At 43.4% G+C, this 19,089-nt stretch overlaps 1 protein-coding gene across 1 annotated transcript in view; it reads right to left on the bottom strand.

Annotated features, from left to right (window-relative positions):
- Positions 1 to 16,408, bottom strand: part of LOC138283368 (protein EURL homolog) — a 40,535-nt gene extending 24,127 nt beyond the window's left edge. Inside the window, exon 1 of the mRNA XM_069221351.1 lies at positions 16,325 to 16,408. The gene's annotated coding sequence lies outside the window, so the exon portion shown is untranslated. The remainder of the gene's footprint in view (positions 1 to 16,324) is intronic.
- Positions 16,409 to 19,089: the final 2,681 nt, after the last annotated feature.

The raw sequence follows: 19,089 nt of genomic DNA, 5'->3' as shown, positions 1-19,089 counted from the left end.
GTTGCTTGTCTGATTTATTCATACAACAAATACCTGAGAAACTCTTAGGATCGTAGAGTTTGGCGGATGGGGTTACTCCATAATAATCGTGACGGATATACTGCCTGCAGTATTGTGATCCCAATATAGCCTATAGAGATCGTAATTTGGCGGATGGGATATCCATCACATTTGTGACAGAGTAACCAGTTCCCCAAATTCTAAATCAGGCCCTTAGTCTGGAGCAAGGGTTGATAGCTGTCAGAGCTGAGAAACGTGCTGAGAGAAAAGCAGCTGACATGGAGCCTGGAGGTGCCCAGAATGAGTCAGTCATGAGTGTGAAAAAAAGTCATTAGAAACAAAAGACTGAACAACACAAAGTGATGTCTACACACAAAAAGAAGTTGTGTTTTAGATGTGGATGTGCGTTTGCACATGAATCAAAGTGTCCTGCCATTGGTCAAGTATGCAAAGGCTGTGGTAAAGAGAACCATTTTGTGATGATAAAAAGAGCGGAGGAAAAAGCATCATGGCACGAAGACAAAATGGCCACCAGATTGTTCCAGAAACAAGGCTCGAAATACATGCCCACAACACCAAGCGGCTACATCAATTGAGGCAAATATATAATAAATGAAGTTGAGCATGATCTAAATCTTCACCAAACAGTTCTTCAGCCTCAATAATTAGTGAAAGTGAAAAGAGTGATTTGGCCATCAAAGAAAAGTCGACATGTCAAAATAAAAAAATCATACAAACACTGTCCAAAGATTATACTGAAAATAAACGGATGTTGAATACCCTTGATCATCAATAGTGGTGCTTCGATACATAATGCCTAAAGAAGAATACAGTGAACTGGCTCCAGCACCGTGGGTCTTCATCAAGGACCAAAGTATTGACTTGGGCTGCATTGACACCCATGAAGAGTAAAGGTTCTCTTATAGCGCCAATGAAGCAGTTTGCTCAGTTTTCAATACAACTGCTGACATGGGACTGATTTCAGTAAATTACTACATTGAATGCTCATCATAAGATAGTAAATCGATTCTCTTCATTGTTTCATGGTTTGGGAAAGTTAAAGACTATGAAAGTAAAACTGCACATTCATGAGGATGAAGACATAGACAAGCTGCTGTTCATTTACAAGAAGCTGTTTGTTGCTAAAAGACAAAATCATTGAATGTTCCACCAGTCAGTGCCATGGGTTTCTCCCATAGTAGTGCCTAAAAAAGACCAGGAAGGATCTGTGTGCATATGCTTTGACATGCACCAAGCAAACAAAGCAATTGAACGACAGAGACATCTACAGCTGCACATTGCAAACATCATTATGCAATTAAATGGTGCCAAGGTATTTTCTCAACTTGATTTGAATAAAGGTTATCATCAGTTAGAACTAGAAAAAAACTGCCTATATATTACAACTTTTGCTACACATGTTGGTTTGTTTAGATAGAAGAGACTTAGTTTTGGTGTGTCATTGGATGCAGAACTTTTGCAAGACGGCATACAATGCATAGTTGTGAATGCATTTAACTATAGTGATGACATATTGGTTTTTGGAGCTACAAAGAAGGAGCATGATAGAGCCCTCACACAAGTATGTCAATTACTCAGTGGTGCAGGTTTGAAGTGCAGACAAGTGTTAGTAAAATAAACCAAAATTGACATTCTTTAGCCACATTTTTCTGATAGGAGCATGACACCTGATCCTTCAAAAGTACAAACTTTAACAAATGTTGAATCCCCACAGAATGTTTCAATGGTACTCTCATTTCTTGGAACGCTCAGGTATTGTTCACAATACATAAAGGACTTTGTCACTGTCAGTGGCCCACTACCAGAGTTAACCAAGAAAAATGTTTTGTTTGAATGTTCAAAAGAATATGAAAAGAGAAAATGCTACAGAAATGGCATACGTCAATCCAAAGCTCCATAATGAGATAGTAGTTGATGCTAGCCCTGTCGGGTTAGGTGCTATACTTGCACATCATGTGGACGCCCAAATGCAGGAAGACATATTTTGATCTATGCTAGTTGAAGTCTATCTCAAACAGAACATGCTTACTTACAGCCAGAAAAGGAAAGCTTGGCTATGGTATGGGCTTGTGAACATTTCTATGTATTTCTATATGGAAAACCTTTTACGCTGGTTACTGATCATCAAGCCTTGCTGACTATCTTTGGCAATCCAAAGGCAAAGATGCATTCTCGAATTGAAAGATGCGGACTGCGATTGCAGGAGTACAATTATACAATTATGCATTGACCTTGAAAGGGTCAAAATCCTGCTGACTACTTTTCAAGAGTGCCTATTCAAGGTCAAGGCAGTCCTTCCTAATTGGCTGAATCTTACATCAATTTCATTGTTAAGTCAAAAACACCAGCTTTTGGATCACTGGCCCATATTGTCACTGCTACAAATGATGATAGTGGCATGTTAAGGTTAAAAGACATTATCAGACTTCAGCGTGGAAGAAACATGATCGATCACTAAGGGGCTCATTATGAACACGGCAGTAAACACCGCCGTGTTCATGCTGGCAGTCTTTCCATAGCCTGCCGGCCCCCTTGAGACTCCGCCGGCCGCAATATGAACACTATGCTGGGCCGGCGAGCGAAAACATTGTTTCCGCCCACCGGCCCAGCAGAATTCAGGGCCGGGACATTGCCGACGGCTCCACATGGAACCGTCATCAATGCCTCAGTGCGGCGGGTGCAGCAGCACCCGTTGCGCAGATCACTGCCCGTAAATCGAGCAGTGACCTGCGCAATGGGGCATGCCAATGGCATGGGCAGTGCAAGGGCCCCCAGAGGGGCCCCAGAGCACCCCTTCTGCCATCCTTTCCCTGGCCGGGGAACCCGTCAGGTAAAGGCTGGGGGAAACAGGGTACATTATCCGGAGGGCAGCGCTGCTTGCAGTGCTGCCCTCTGGATAATGTATTCCGCCATCATCAGGCTGCCTGGCGGTGGCGGAGGGCCGCCACAGCCGGCCCTCCATGTGTATATTATATGGCGGTTCAGACCGCCATGCCAGTGGCGGTCTTTTCCGCCGCCGCTGGCATGGCGGCCTAAACCGCCGGGGTTCATAATGAGCCCCTAAGTGTTGATGGCGAATTTCAAAAGCACAAGTATGTCAAGGATGAATTATCCATAACTCAGGAAAGAATTATTCTGAGAGGATTGAGCATTCTGATTCCAGGGAGTTTACAAAAAAGTGATAGAAAGGGCTCACTAAGGACATTGTGGTATTGTTGCTACAAAAAGTGGTTCAGTTTGGTTTCCATACCTAGATGAAAGAGTTGAAAGGGAGCTCAAAGCCTGTCACATATGCAATTGCCTGTCACCCAAAGTCACTCAACATAAGTTAAATATGTTCGAACTCTCCAAATAGGCCTGGGAGAAAGAATACATTGATTTCGTTGGTCCACTTGATAATGGACATCATTTAATGGTGATAATAGGTGAATATTCACAGTTTCCACTGATTGAAGATCTTTTGTTGTGTAGCCATTTTAGCTATAGCTCCATGCACGCTAGTTTAATACACTAGGGCGCTGTGCACTTTGACCTAGATATATTTTATTCAGCTTCGCATTGTTATTTTTACAATAACCAGTTTTACGGTCTTGTTTTAGTTTCTTCTATCTAACTGTTTTGCTTAGCCCAGCACTGTGTTCTCAAACAGGACATTCTTGATCACTTTGTGCTTCAGTCAAGGCTACAGTTTGGTACATTGCCGGTGAACGTGGTAGAAGTTTAGTCTCCAACATTCGTACAAAATACACATCCTTACGTAGGCACATTTTCTTAGAGCATTAGCTGTGTTATTATAAAAACACTTCCTAGTTCCATTACACATTAAGAGGGAGATTCCAGCCAGGGAACCACGACTGTATGCTGATTACTGAATGCTTCACTGCAGATGCTAACGCAGACTACAGGCCTTTGCTTAGGTATGAGGGTCGATGTCCTCCCGGGGGAACGTGAAAGGCAGGATTAGAGTTTAGCATGTTGTGCTCAAACTATGATTCAGATAGAAAATAGTCCATCCATTCTAGGGGCTGTATGATAGCGTTATTCTTATGCTTCACTCTTATCGTCACCATTTTAATATTGTCATGTTGTGTTGTTCTGGTTATTGCAGCTCACTCTTTGCTATCTAAAGTGCAGTCGTTTTAATAAACTAGTCTTTAAAATGTATACTGTTTTCATTGTCATTTATATATGAGGCCGAATTGTGAATGAGAGAACCAGATGCGACCTGAGTGACCACGACTTCCCTGAGAAGTATGATATGTCATGCGCTCGGCTGCCCAATCATCTCTACCTTTCGGGAGGGACGAGGCACTACTAGTTAGCCGGAGCAAAACCTGGATTTAGAGCGACAGGTGTCACACACTGTGGGTCAGACTCAGTCTCCCATACTGTGGACGATCTTGCTGCTCAAATCCAGTAGTCTCATTAGATTAATGAGAGCCTACGCAACACTTTCATCCACAACACATGAAAGGCTGATCAAGACATTTGATGGCATATTTGCAACAGGTGGTTTGCCATCCGTTGTAAAGTTGGACAATGGTCCACCCTTTAACAACATAGAATTCAAGGAATTTTTGGAGCATCTGAATGTGAAACATCAAAAGATCACATCCTTGTGGCCACAGGCCAATGGACATGTTGAGCATTTTAAGAGTGCACTTAAAAAAAACAGTGCAGCATGCAGTTCTTAAGAAGCTCAATTTAAGAACAGTGCTGAACTTTACTCTGAGAGCTTATCTTCAACACCCCACTTGACTACTGGTGAAAGTCCTGCGACTCTGATGTTTGGGAGAACAATGGCAACAAAGAGAACCCATTGGACCACCAAGCGAGATACTAATGAAAACTTGATTCCTAAGAGGGACTTGATTCAAAAACAGAAGATGAAAATGTATGCAGGCAAGAGGTGACATGCCAAAGACCTCTCATTCCAAAAGGGAGATTTGGTAATTGCTCCACAGCTACATAAAAGAATATCTGATGCTCCTTACGATGCTGAACCATTCCAAGTAGTGTCTACCAAAGAACACATGGTGGCTGTCCACCGATCTGGGAAGTTGGAAAGTCCCTTACCGGAGACTCTTCTCACTTTAGGCCTGTGTTTCAACAATGGCCGACTTGAAATGCTGAAAGAAAGACTGATTGTGAAAATTCAGTGATTGTTGCTGATTCATTAACATCTTTGGCAATTTCTGATGGTGAAGACGACCATCCACAGCTTTCAGTAACCAGAACGGGTAGACAGATCAAAGCGCCTAGAGGATTATTTGAAGAAATATAGTTGTACATGTTTCTGTGTGTATATATATATATATATATATATATATATATATATATATATGTGTGTGTATGTCTAGTGATTTATTTTAAAAATGAAACTTTTCCTTTAACAGGAGGGGAGATGTAGTGTCTTGCATGGTCTGAACGGAACCTTTATGATTCCTTGAGGACTCTGTATCAGTGTGTGCCCTAATCTCTAGAATAGAATGTATGAAAGATTGCTTTAGAATGTTGGGAGTTCACAGATGCATGCAGATGAATGAAGATGTGTGATATGTAGCTCCGTGTGAGGCCTAGTCATTCAGCAGGTACCAGACTAGAGAGGACGCTCACTGCAATCTATATTACTAATATCCACAACAGCTATAATATTAGAAATATTGACACACGTGGTCTCATAATATAAAAACAACAAGAGCAATAATGATACTACAAGTGACAATAACATGGTATTTATATTGTTCTAAAATCCTCAGGCTTGTCATTTGTAAGCTCTGTAAGTAGCTGGTGTTATTACCCTTAGCCCCAAGGTTCTCATTGTATTGTCCTTGAAACGATGAAAGGATGAGTGAGTACCTCTGTGTTTTTATTCTGTGACTATATTTTCTGTGTTGGGATGGAGGGGTGTGATAAAAGATGTTGTTCTTTTGTTCAAACCTTTCACAGATTTGCCACAGATTCAAGGACATTAAGAACAAGCATTAGCAGACCTAATATGACTGGAATTGGTAAGCTGGTGCAATAAAAATGTGTTCTTTGGAACCAAAAAACAGAAAGCATGTGTGCATCTAAATGTGGAGGCCCTAAACAAATCTAAAATAAAAGCAAGTGAACAATTGCACACATTTGTATTAGAACAGTTCAAGAGCTTGCTAGTAGGTGGGTGTACTTAAGAGAGATACAGAAACACTTTTTAAATTATGGAATGCCATCACAAGATAATATGATTCTTATTGAAGAAAAGAAAATGACTATTGAGTCGAAGTAATGTAAACTGAAATACAGTTTTAAACATGAGGATGACTAAAAAGAATAAAGGATGGAAAGAATAAAAGCAAAGTAAAATATTGGTGCACCTCACAAATGTGATTAGGAAACATACAACGGAGTCAATGGACGGAGTGTGTTGTTGTTATCCAGGAACCAGGGAGGTGGAAAGCCTAAAACATGTATACATTCTATCCTCCATTTGTAATGTATTTATTGTACTCTTACTAAATAGACACCCTAGTCTGGTACTATTATTCAAACCAGCATTTTTGTCAAGATGCTCCTGTCCTGGAGATGCTGCCAAAAAGGATAAATGCCATTGCACATACTTTGAGTCATGCTTAATCACTGGGCACCTTCTGTGCACAAGTCAAAGCGGGCCTAAATTCCGGCTCTTTTGTGTTGTGATTCGCAAAGCATACCTGTGCTAAACTCAAGAAGGCCAAAAAAAACTAACATTTTGTTGTGCCCACTATCCACAACTTTAAACAACAAGGAAAGAGATATCATCCTACTTCTCATTTCCTACTTTGTAGGTATTTTTCACTCTGTTCTGTCTCTCTGGTCAATAACCTTTTTCCCGGACATGTGGCCCTCCATTCTAGCTGCCCCCTCCTATTGGTGTATCGTGACTGTGGGTTGGGAAGGGAAAAAAGCAAACCACCGGATACCAGGTAACTGCTAGGTGTTGCAAGTCCAACTGGTACTACTCCTACGGGGAAAAACAGGCAACTCAGATCGAAAGTTATTAAAATCAGCCCTCCCTTTTCATCGTGGGCGTCTTAGTACTAACTGTAGCCCTTATTCAGGCTGTTCTTGCGAGCACACATATGAATGCTTACATTTCTTTCACATGTTAACAAACGTTTTCGTAATTACAACTGAGCCCCACCACATTACATGTAAGGCATGTATTGCAGCACGCCCTGACCTTGGCAAAGTTTCAGAAAGATATTGTAACCAAAAGGCCTTTTGAACTCTACTCTTTCCACAACATTACCTGTATGTAAAAATGCAGTCAAAGGTCAATTGTAATGAAGCAAGGTCCTGGAGCCTCCTGGGTCACCGTAAGGATTTGGGAGGCCTAGTCAAAACATAATTTGCGGCCCCCTAAACGGAACAATTCTCACTTTCATTACCCATTTCAAACTCAAATGATGCCAACAAATCATAAGTTACACTTTAACAAAGCCATACATAGTTGAAATATGTCTTGCCCAGGATCCCCATAATTCTTAAGATGACAGTGGTTTTGAGAGGATTTAGGGTAATAGTAGGCAGAGAAAGAGAGGTAAGCTGGTAGGCAGTGACAGAGAGAGAGAGAGAATAGACCAGTTGTGTCTCGCTGGGGTTACAGGGGGTAGTGCGGTGCGGGGGGAAAAGTGGGTGGGGAGTATTAATAAACGTTAAAAAAACAATTTAAAAAAACGTACTGCTGCGCCGCACCGCCACTCCTCCGTCTCCGCAGCAGGCAGGCACAGGCTCCCAGCCTGCCCTGTAGCCAATCCCAACACTCCTCAGAGGAAGAGTGCTCCCAAGCAGACTGGGACCCTGTGCCTGCTCTCTCCAGCCCGGCAACACACTGCCAGGCTAGAGAGAGCACAGTGCTCATGTTTGTTTGGCCAGCCCAAGACGACTGGCCAAACATACATGTACACTGAGGGGAGTGCTCTGTGCACTCCCCTCCATGGCTGTCATTTCCAATGCCCCACCCTTTTTACTACAAAACAATAATAAACACAGTTTATTATCATTTTGTAGTAAAAGGTTTGGAGCTGCTGCTGCTGGTGGGGGGCTATATGCTCCTCCGCCATAGCACAGGAGCCGCCACTGGAATGGACGGAGGTTAATTGAGAGAAAGTTCAGCTTCCCTGGGAGCAGTGGTTTAGACGTTGGGGGCCAGGGCCAATTGTCCACTTTGGCTATACCTTTAAACGTCTCTGGTATCCTCTTAAAGGCACTGCACATTAAATTACTTAGAATAATTTTATGTTCAGCTGGCTGCAAAGTGATAGCAATTTAAATGTATTTACTTACCTGGTGCCCTACAAAAGGTGAAAGAAAGAGGTATGTGAAAGGTGTCCTAAGATGTAAGAAGCAATTTCCTGATTCCTTTCTAAACCGTACACATATTACGAACTAAGCCCAGTAAACGTCTTGCTGTTTGAATGTAATGAGAAGAAAGTTTTGCATATGACTGATACAACAAATCACCACACATTCTTTTTACATTGATTATTGCTGGCAATGTTAAAATCTCTTGTTTAATATTGCAAAATTATATAAAAAAACAATCTTTGGAACTAAAACTGACCCAATTGCAACTCCAGAAAGCAATGTATGTTGAGACATTATAGATAATTCTAATACATTACTGGCGTACAATGTTTGTGACCACCACTATTGTGTCTTATTGTACTCTTTCACCTTGTAGATTCAATACACCTTGGAAGTCCCTGATATGCTGGTTTGGATTTGTTGGGTTGTGTAACATACATGATGCAGATCGATTTATGGTGGTCGCTTTGTCCTCGTGTTGAGGTATTTTGTTATGAAGACAGTAGGGAAATAAAACCATTGAGCAACAATTAATTAGTTGTCCCGCAGCCCTTGTTAGGAGTCCATTCCTAGTCCTCCCATTTTAACTGTGTCTAACTTTAACAATATAGAACACCCTAGCTAAAATATCTTTATGTTGAAGACCTGGGGTTATATAACTTCAGTGTCAGAGAAATTGTACACAATTCACAAAAATGTAGTAAATCTTCACTATCAAAGTATTACTATGAATGGATGCAGATTTACTAGTTTTCAAGTTCACCAAAATTTCCAGTAGTGCGCCTTGAAAGAGTACAGAATTCTAGGCACACTACTGAGGACCTCATATTACCTATATCCAGGCTCTCATTTCCCAAAGGCGTAATTGTACGTTCATCCTACAACCAGCTCTTGGTTGGAGTGAATTTCTGACCATTTCTAGGATAAGAAAGTGTTGGAATTCAGTTTTTAAATGCCCGCAAATGTAAATGTTTGTGAATTTTCAAATAGTAACAAGCTAACAATGTCTTGTTCCTCCCACTTGTAACCCTTCAGTGACATTTACTACTGTGGATTTCTGAGCACTCCTGGCAGAGCAGACCACAGTTGTGAAGTCTTCCAGGATTCCTTTCGTGAATTCCTGGCAGGTGTAAACAAAGAGGGCACCCTAGACATCGGCGTATGTTTGCAGCCAAAAATAACGAATCATGCCAATAGAGCTTACTCAATTCAACACACATTTAAGAGTTTGAAAAAATAAAAATCAGTACCTCTTCTCTGATAGTTATTTTGACAACATTAGAGACAATTTTGAAAAACATACTCTAAACAAGAAACTTGGTCACACAACAGGGCCATAAGTTACACATTTTCTTACAACTAGTTATTGAGATTTCAAGAATAGGTACATCACATAAAACTTGGTAAACACATGAAAATACATTTCCAGACTTCGGCAGCAGTGACAATCCCCCGAGATCTCACTACCCTGGGCAGGCACGGGAGGCCAGAGATGCGGGTCGGCTGGAGGCTGGGGCAGTGTGGCCCCCGGAAGCGATGTGATGAGGGGTCAGAATGCACAAGCAAGGTGGCCCTTAATGCCTGACACCAGAGCTGGGGGCAGGGGGAAGAGAGTGGCAGCCTCCTGGAGCGGGGCGACAAGAAGGCTGTGCCTGTGACGCAGGTTCAGGCAGGCGGTCTGACCCCGCTTGGACAGAGACAACCTGAGGAAGCAGCCCCAGGGAACCAGGGCCAGATGTGGCCTGGGCACAGGAGAGTGGATCCTCCCCCAAGCTGCGATGAGAGTTAGTGCAAGTCCACGGGGAAATTGCTTCCCCGGTGGGCCAGCTGGGAGGACTGTGTGGCCTGCAGCAACCTGAGGAAGCAGCAGAAAAAGACTTGGATTCTCACAGACAGGAGTGGCTCCTCCACTATGGCGGAGGAGCGTGCTCACTCCGCCGCGAGCAGCAGCAGCTGCAAAACTTTATAGTAAAAACATAATAAACTCTGTTTATTATGTTTTTACTATAAAAGGTGTGGGGCCACGGGCGTGACAGGGACAGAGTGGGAGTGCACAGCACTCCCCTTCAGTGCGCATGTATGTTTGGACGGCCATCTTGGGCTGGCCAAACACACATGCGCATTGTGCTCTCTCCAACCCCGTACTATGTTGCCGGGCTGAGAGAGAGCAGGCACAAGCTCCCAGTCTGCCAGGGAGCTCCCGGGCTGGGCGCTCCATCCAATCCTAATGCTGCTTTCATGCAGCATCAGGATTGGCCGCAGGGCAAGTGGGGAGCCTGTGCCTGCAATGCAAGATGGAGCGGTGCGGCACGGAAAAAGGTACGTTTTTTTTTATTTTTAAATATTTTTGTGGGTTCTCCCAACCCTCCCCAGCTAGGTGCCACCCTGCCTCTTTTCCCTCCCTCGAGCCTACTCGCCCGAAAGATCCTGGAGGCGATTCACAATACCAAAGGCACCCTTGAATACAAGATTGAGGCAGTGGCCTGCTCCATATGGACCATAAAAAATAGGCAGACAGAGTGGCAGAAACGGAGTCAACTGTGGCACAGCTTGGACCCACAGTCACCAACCAGGACGGCAGACTTCAACAGCTGATAAACTTCCTCACAACCAAGTTAGATATTGCAGGGTGCCGGAGAAAGTGAAAAGGCCCACCGCAGAACTCTTTGTGGAAAAGTGGCTAGCGAGGACAGTACCAGGAAGCAAGGTATCAACCTTCTTCACAGTGGAATGGGCACTCAGGGTGCTGGGCTGGCAGTGGTGCCACCCAGGCCCATACAGGTGAGACGACTCAATTTCCGAGACAGGGACAGCATCCTGCAAATTGCAAAGGTCCACAGACCCTGGCAAATCAAGGAAAGCCCAGTGAGTCCCTATCCGGACTGTACCACTGCAGTGCAACATCAATGCAAAATATCCCTGAAGGTCAAAAAACATTTGCAACATCTTAATATTAAGTATACCTTGTTGTTACCAGCCCATTTGTGCATTTCAATGTGCTCTAAGACACACTTTTTTGCTACTGCCAGGGAGGCATGTGAGTGGCTGGAATGGCAGGACCACGGCACCCCACTGAAGTTGGACAGAGAGCATCCCACCAAATTGTAGGCATGGTGATTGAGGCGGTGTCTCCACATAGGGGCAAGGGCGACCCCAACGAGGGATGTAAGAGGAACAGGCAAGTTGCAGAACTACATCAAACCCTTGGTCAGAAACTTGGGGCACTTGTCAAGGGTGTCCTTTGTCCCCACTGAACTTTGCGGTAGCGATGGAACTACTGGCAAATTGGTTGACACAGGAAGCGTTCCTCAGAGGACTCATATCGAATGGAGATTGGGAGGATGTGATCTCGCTCTATGCTGATGACTTCCTGCGGATCTAGACCATTCTCTCCCAAGGGCCCTGGAAATCCTATTGATTTTTGGGCTCTGCTCTGGTATCAAGATCAACTAGGGAAAATCCATTGCCTATCCTTTGGTGCAGTGGATACTGCAGAGATGGGACCCGTCCCATGATTTGCCGGCTCTACATACCTATGTATCAAGGCAGCCACAGATTGTGATCAGTTCTACGTAAAGAACATGGGATGTATCTTAGCTAGCTTCTGTTGAGAGGTGGCACATTGGAGGAGACTCCTGCTTTTTCTGCTGAGAGCAGCCCTGTACAAAATTATTTACCTCCCCAAGTTCTTCTATTCCCTGTAGAATTCAATGTATGAGGTCCCAGATCAATTCTTCCAGCTGCTAGAGGTGGTGGTTAGGACTCTTTTGTGGAAATGCCACAGGTAGTCCTAGGTACGCTGACCAGAAGAACAACAGACAGAGGCATAGTCTTGTCCGACCTGCGTCTGTATTATTGGGTGATCCAGCTGTTGGTAGTTAATGACTGCAATGGACTACACTGTTGCACACAGTCTGGGAGTTTCCAATGGAAAAGGTTTCTGTAAGGGTGTGCAACAGAGGCTCTAGGAGGTGGTGGTGCTCACTCCCGGGATAATACTTTGTATGTTTCTGCGGAGAGGTGACCCTTGACAGGTACATATTCCTTCTGTGCAAGTGGCCCGGTGGCTTGAATGGTTATCAGAGGAGGCTGAGGGAGCCTGATGGTCCCAACAGTAAATGGTTGGTTGTCCAGTGTTCAGTGATGCAGACAGGCAGAGGAGCCAATATACCAGGCTAGGGGAAGCCCTTAGAAATTCACTAAGGTGTGGGCCCGATGGACAAAAGGTTGAGATGCGTGAACGAGGGGGTGGGGGGTGATTACCCACCGGTATCTGGACCTTGAGGTTGCACCCAATTGCAGGGGGGCATAAACTAGAGGAGCGAACACCAGATAAAGAGCGATGGTTGGGGACTGGTGTGGGGAAATTCTACCCCACTCCATATTTACAATTGTTATCTAATTGGGCTTGTATGGCTGTACGTTGCAGCACCTGTGTGGTTTGGTTGAGAATGTTTTTCCACTATGTTCTCATGGTTGTGATATATAAACAATAAAAAGATTTCAACAAAAATGCATTTCCACAAATCACATGTATTTATTTGTATTTGGTTACTGAAAGAGATGACCACTTTCTAAGAGTTTCGTTCAGAATTGTAAGAGTGGAGGGAATTGTCCTGGCTTTTTTGCCCCTTTCATCCACATCTGGGATCTTTCCTATCTGAAAGGACTGAAATTGTTCTCAAGTAAACTGGGCTAGATGCCTGTTTGTGTGCTGTTTGCGTTGGTAAAGTACAGACTTTAGTTCAGATTTTATTCCAATGACAACTGTCCCATCGCTCGTCTGTAAATTCACCACATTTGAATTAACCATCTGCGGCTTGAGATAAAAACAACCCCTTTGCCTGCGTAGGGAACTAATCTGTGAAGGTGCTTCCCATGTAAAGCTTTGTGTTTGAGAGCTTGAGATGTTACAAATCCTTGTTCAGGTGGCAGCAGTCTCTCGCTGCCAAAAGTGTCGGAGCAGTTCACATCTTCATGCCCTGCTCTGACCTCTGGGCACATATTTGCGTTACCAGAAGTGGGACTTGCAGTGTCTTTGGGCACTATGAAAAGCAGAGCTCTAACTAAGCTTTATTATCGGGAAAAGGCTCAAGTGTTGGTATTATCAGGACTAGAGCCCTGAGTGTGTTTCATTTTCATAGAAGTTCGATTTACTGAAATGTTTAAATTAGAAGGGGCAAAGTTGTGAGAGGGTCTTGACAAGAGCAGAGCTCTGAGTCTTGGTATTGCTAAAGCAGAGCTCTAGGGGAGTACGGGTATTGCCAGGAACATGGCCGTGGGTAAGGTTCTGAACTATAGGGAGCAAAGCCGTATGAGTATGTGCAATGCCATGAACAGATTGTATGGTGTGTTTGTATATTACCAAGAGCAAAGTGTGAGTGACTTTAGGAATTCATAACCAAATAATTCTGAGCTGCGACAAGTATCATCACATGTACATCTCCAGGTTATTTTATGTTATTAAGAGCATAATTCTGAGTAACTCTGTATTTCTGGATCTGAGAGTTAGAAAGGCAGGAGTTCTAAATTAAGCTGGCTATTATCAAACGCATTGTTATGGGCGAGTTTTGGTATTACCAGAGTTTCGGCTTCAGTTGGTCTAGGCATTTTCTGAAGTGCAAGGTTAAGATAAATTTAACAGCAAAGATTTGTGTGGGTATGGTATAAACAGGAGAAGAATTTCGAAGTACATTGTGTATCTTTAGGAAAACTTTGAACGAGTCTCAGTATTATCTGGAGCATGGCTCTGAATGGATATAGGCAACTCTGGAACCAGCTCTCAACCCCAACACACAAACACACACTTCTGCTTAAGGTACTTTGAACATTCTTTTAATTCACTCTTTTAGTAAAATCAGGTTCCTATAAATTCTATTGAGCTGATGCAACTGACCAGCACCACACACTGAAAAGTTTTCCAACACCACAGCCTAACACTTTTTCCTCAAATCAGTCCATGAAGGGCTTCTATACTAGATTACCCAATTGGCGCTATATTCTTATTTTTCAGGGAAATAAGGACCAAGTCGAGTAGGTACTCAAAATGCAAGTACTACATTCACTGTTAATATAGGAAAACCGATTTTGCGATTAACTTATTTGCCTACAAAAATGTACCCGGTTGCCTACTTCTATCCCTCTGATTGTTTGCCGTCCTGGACAATACTGTTTCCCTGAGCTATGAATCAATGTCGGTAGAGGAGCGATTTTTAAGGACGCAAGCTGTCCCCAAGCTGATCCATTGCCTCACACTGTATAAGCTGTGGTATGTGGAGGAAAAATATGAATGACAGTTGAACAGACCAATAGATGAAAAGAGCTCATCCAGACACCCCTCCATGCATCTAAACGTGGATGTATTTAATTATGTTTTTTTTTTTTTTATTGCATGAGGCTTGAGAAGTGATTTAAATTCGCCTTTTACCAGCAAAGATTTTCTGCGCTTTCCAAGATAATTTTCACCTCACTGCAAGATAATTTTAATTCTAATTAAAATAAAACTTACTACAGATTGAATGTGGGCGTTTTTTAACAGGTGTATCTGTAGCAGACTTTTCTCTGCACAATGGTAAATGTATTCAGAATGTCTCTCTGCACGTTTACTTTTGAGACACAAAGGGCGTCATTACGAGTCTGGCAGTCCTTGACCACCAGCCTTGCGGTGACGGTTGGATCGCCACAACTGTCAACCCTGTCAGGCGGACCCACCAGGAGTCCGCCGTTCCCACTGGGAACATTGTTCCCGACGGGGTGACGGTGGTCTAAGTTGTATTCAGCCAGGGCGGCGTTGAACTCAGTGCCACCTGGCTGCTAACAACTCACTTTACCACCAGCCTGTTCATGGTGGTCACCCCACCACGGAAAGGCTGGCGGTAACTATGTGTTGGGGGCCACAGGTGGGCCCCTGCACTGCCCATTCCCATAGCATGGGCAGAGCATGGACACTCCTGCCCAGCACCCTCGGAATGCGCACTGTTTGCTTTGCTGACAGTGCGCATTCCGAGGGTGCTGGAGTGCTACGATGTTGGCCTTCGCTCACTTAAGTGTGCTGAGACCAATATCGTAGCACTGTTCCCGCAGAATGCATATTACAATGTTCCCGCTGGTCAGCCAGGAGGGAACATTGTAATGCGCTCGGGGGGAGACGGCACCACCATAATTAGGCTTAAAGTATCCAAAACGTTATGTATTTCATGCAAATTGGGAGAAAGCGGAAATCTTTGCAATCGCGAATAATTGCAAAGTTTTCGATGGGACTTGCAAAAGTAGCAAGAAAAAGCTGCGCACAATCTTTTAAACTCGTTCTAGGTAACTCTCTACTGAACCTTCCAAGGTGGATTACGTTTTTTATGCAACATTGTATCTGCTTGCACACACAAATGCAACTGGGGTCTTCTGTCCTCAAAAGCTGGATGGAAAGTAGGCTGGCTGGGTCGGGAACCTGCTGCAATGACTTATCGGTCGGAATCTACTTATTCAGACAACTAAGTGTGTGAAGCGTGCTTTGCATCATAAAAATGTGTGGTAAGCAAAAACATGCGACCAGTCCTTTGCAGGGAAAACTCGACCTCTGTCCATCTGTAAGAAATGCACGCTGCTGCTGCAAAATATGTTTCTGAACAGATAGATTTCACGTCATTAAGTCTGCTTTACATTCTTCTACCGACCGGAATAGTAGAACGTAATAAAAAACATACAGAATTATCTCTAGGCTCTTCTATGTTGAACAAAAAGGTCCCGTTTTTAAATGTACTGTTTATGCCAATATTCATTTAGTTTATTAGCGCTGTCAGCTTAGGCCAGATGGGCACAAAAGAGGAAACTGAGGCACAGCGAGATAAAGTGACTTGCTTGACCAATTTCATGCAACTAGGTCGAGTGCCGAAGCCGAGATTAGATCACATACCATCTGTTTCCAATGCGGGTAATTCAACTACTAGTAGAACCCTCTAATAAATCAAGTATTTACCTCGAGAGATGTTTTTCCATATAGAGAGGGCAGGCTCCTTCTTTGCCAGGCTGTCTGATGTCTAACGCCTGCTCTCTTCGCCCGTTGTTTTAAATGTAACGGGGTCTCCTCCTCCCATTGTTTCTTTTAATCGTTATCTGAGCAGGTCCCTCGGCTGAGGTACTCCCTGTCCAGACTTCACACAAGGTTCCTTCAGCCACACCCACACTGAGTGGCTCATTTAATCCCATTATCCCAAATGAGGGACGCAAGGGTGGAAGAGCGACTGTTCAAAGGCTGCAGAGGCACTACACATAAAAAGACAAACAGCCCTTTTTCCTAGCAGAAGAGCTATCTGTGGTTATATTTAGGACTGACTTTGTACAAAAAATGGTGGGCCTGATTCACAAAGGAAAATTTACACTTTTGTGTAAGTTTATGATTTTTTGCAATTCACAAAGTAATTTCCTGGGTAGTATCTTTACGACTGCCTATCTTTAGGTGCGAAGTCTCGACCACGAGTGCGGAAATTCTACAGTTATAAAGATACTATTCCTAAAATTGTTCTGTGAATTGCCAAAAACCGTAAACTTACACAAAAGTGTAGGTTTACCTTTGTGAATCAGGCCTGGTGCGTATAATATACCTAACTATAGGGGCTTACAAATAACCCTCTTCACCCATCTATCTGTTTTTGTTTCATTCGCCCTTTTCTTCTGCCCGCAACAGCAGGTCATACCATGATTCAACACATGGCTTTCCTACGCATGCGTTTACCATGGAGCCTTTACCATGCATTGTATTTCCACATGTGCCTCTACCATGCAGATGCCTTTACCAACCCACCTCCAAGCTTTAAAATGACCCTCACCGCCCTTTGCCACTATCCACCCCTAAACTCTAAAATTACCCCTACCACCCTTTACCACTACCGACCCCGTAATCCTACATTTATCCTTACCACCCCTAAACCCTAAAATTACCCTGACCACCCTTTACCACTATCCCCAAGCCCAAAAATTACCCTTACAACCGCTGCACCCTAAAATTACCCTTAACATCTTTAACCACTACATACTAAACCTTAAACACATCACTTGCCACACTACATTAAGTATGCACTGTATTTTCAGAAATTATGTCACTGAGATGTAATAAGTGACTGCTATGATTTCACATAGTATAAGCCAGTGGTTCCCAAACTTTTGATTTCTGTCGGCCCCCACTTTATCATTACTGGATCTCGGGGACCCCCACTAAATTATTATTGAAATCCAGGGATCCCCCACTGAGTCCATACTGAAAGCTGGTGACCTAATTTTTTAATCTTATTTAATTTTCTAAGCAGTCGTGGACCCCCTGAGGAGGCTTCATGGACCCCGGACCACAGGTTGGGAACCACTGGTATAAGCTATATATTATGCAATGGTATAACTAGTACATGGAGAGGGGGTGAGTTATAGTTAATGTAGTGTGGAGAGTGATGCGACAAGACTGTGTACAGAGGTGAGAGAAGTATAGGAAATTGAGGGCAGTGCATAAATGATAAATGTAAGGTATACATGGCAATGCATAAATTAGAAATTTGAGTTATACTATATACTATACTATACTATAAACTCTAGCCTTAGAATTTCTATGGTTTGTATAGTCCAAGTTGGGTTTCTATAGAAAGAATAAATAAAGTTTTCCTAACTATAACTTAGCTTTAACCATTGTTTTTTTCATTAAATTTAAATGTTTTTTATTTTTTGATAAAAATGTGTTCCAGTCGTACTGTTGAGTGTTATTCAGTTGAGTGTTGTTAAGTGGAGCGTGGTAGAGTATAGTGAAGGGCATTGTCATAGAGTGTAGTGTGGTAAAGTCTAGTCTTGTATAGTGGAATAGAGTGTAGTGTAGTACAATGGAGAGGAGAGGAGCATGGAATAATGCAGTGGCGTACAGTTGAATACCATGGAGAGGAGTGGCATATGGAGGAGTGAAGTAGAGTGGAACAAAATACAGTATAGTAGTTTATGGACCTGGCTTTTTGACAGGGTCATCCCCGAACTTTTTGCCTCCTTTCTCCTATTTTTTCTGACCTGTTGCTGTTGGCTTTGACCTCTGGGCACATTACCACTGCTAACCAGTGCTAAAGTGCATATGCTCTCTGTGTAAGTTGTACTATTGATTGGTTTATCCATGATTGGCTATTTAATTTACCTATAAGTCCCTAGTAGAGTGCACTATATGTGCCTAGGGCCTGTAGAATAAATGCTACTAGTGGGCCTGCAGCACTGGTTGTGCCACCCACTTCAGTAGCCCCTTAACCTTGTCTCAGGCCTGCCATTGCAAGGCCTGTGTGTGCAGTTTCACTGCCACTTCGACTTGGCATTTAAAAGTACTTGCCAAGCCTAGAACTCCCCTTTTTCTACATATAAGTCACCCCTAATGTGTGCCCTAGGTAACCCCTCGAGCAGGGTGCTGTGTGGGTAAAAGGCAGGACATGTACCTGTGTAGTTATATGTCCTGGTAGTGTAAAACTCCTAAATTCGTTTTTACACTACTGTGAGGACTGCTCCCTTCATAGGCTAACATTGGGGCTGCCCTCATACACTGTTGAAGTGGCAACTGCTGATCTGAAAGGAGCAGGAAGGTCAGATTTAGTATGGCCAGAATGGTAATATAAAGTCCTGCTGACTGGTGAAGTCGGATTTAATATTACTATTCTAGAAATGCCACTTTTAGAAAGTGAGCATTTCTTTGCACTAAAATCTTGTTGTGTCCTTCAATCCACGTCTGGCTAG

The sequence above is a fragment of the Pleurodeles waltl genome, chromosome 3_1 (genome assembly GCF_031143425.1).
Source record: "Pleurodeles waltl isolate 20211129_DDA chromosome 3_1, aPleWal1.hap1.20221129, whole genome shotgun sequence".
Lineage (NCBI taxonomy): Eukaryota > Metazoa > Chordata > Amphibia > Caudata > Salamandridae > Pleurodeles > Pleurodeles waltl.
The sequence above is the reverse complement of the archived record's forward strand: the minus strand, read 5'-3'. Positions and strand labels throughout refer to the sequence as shown.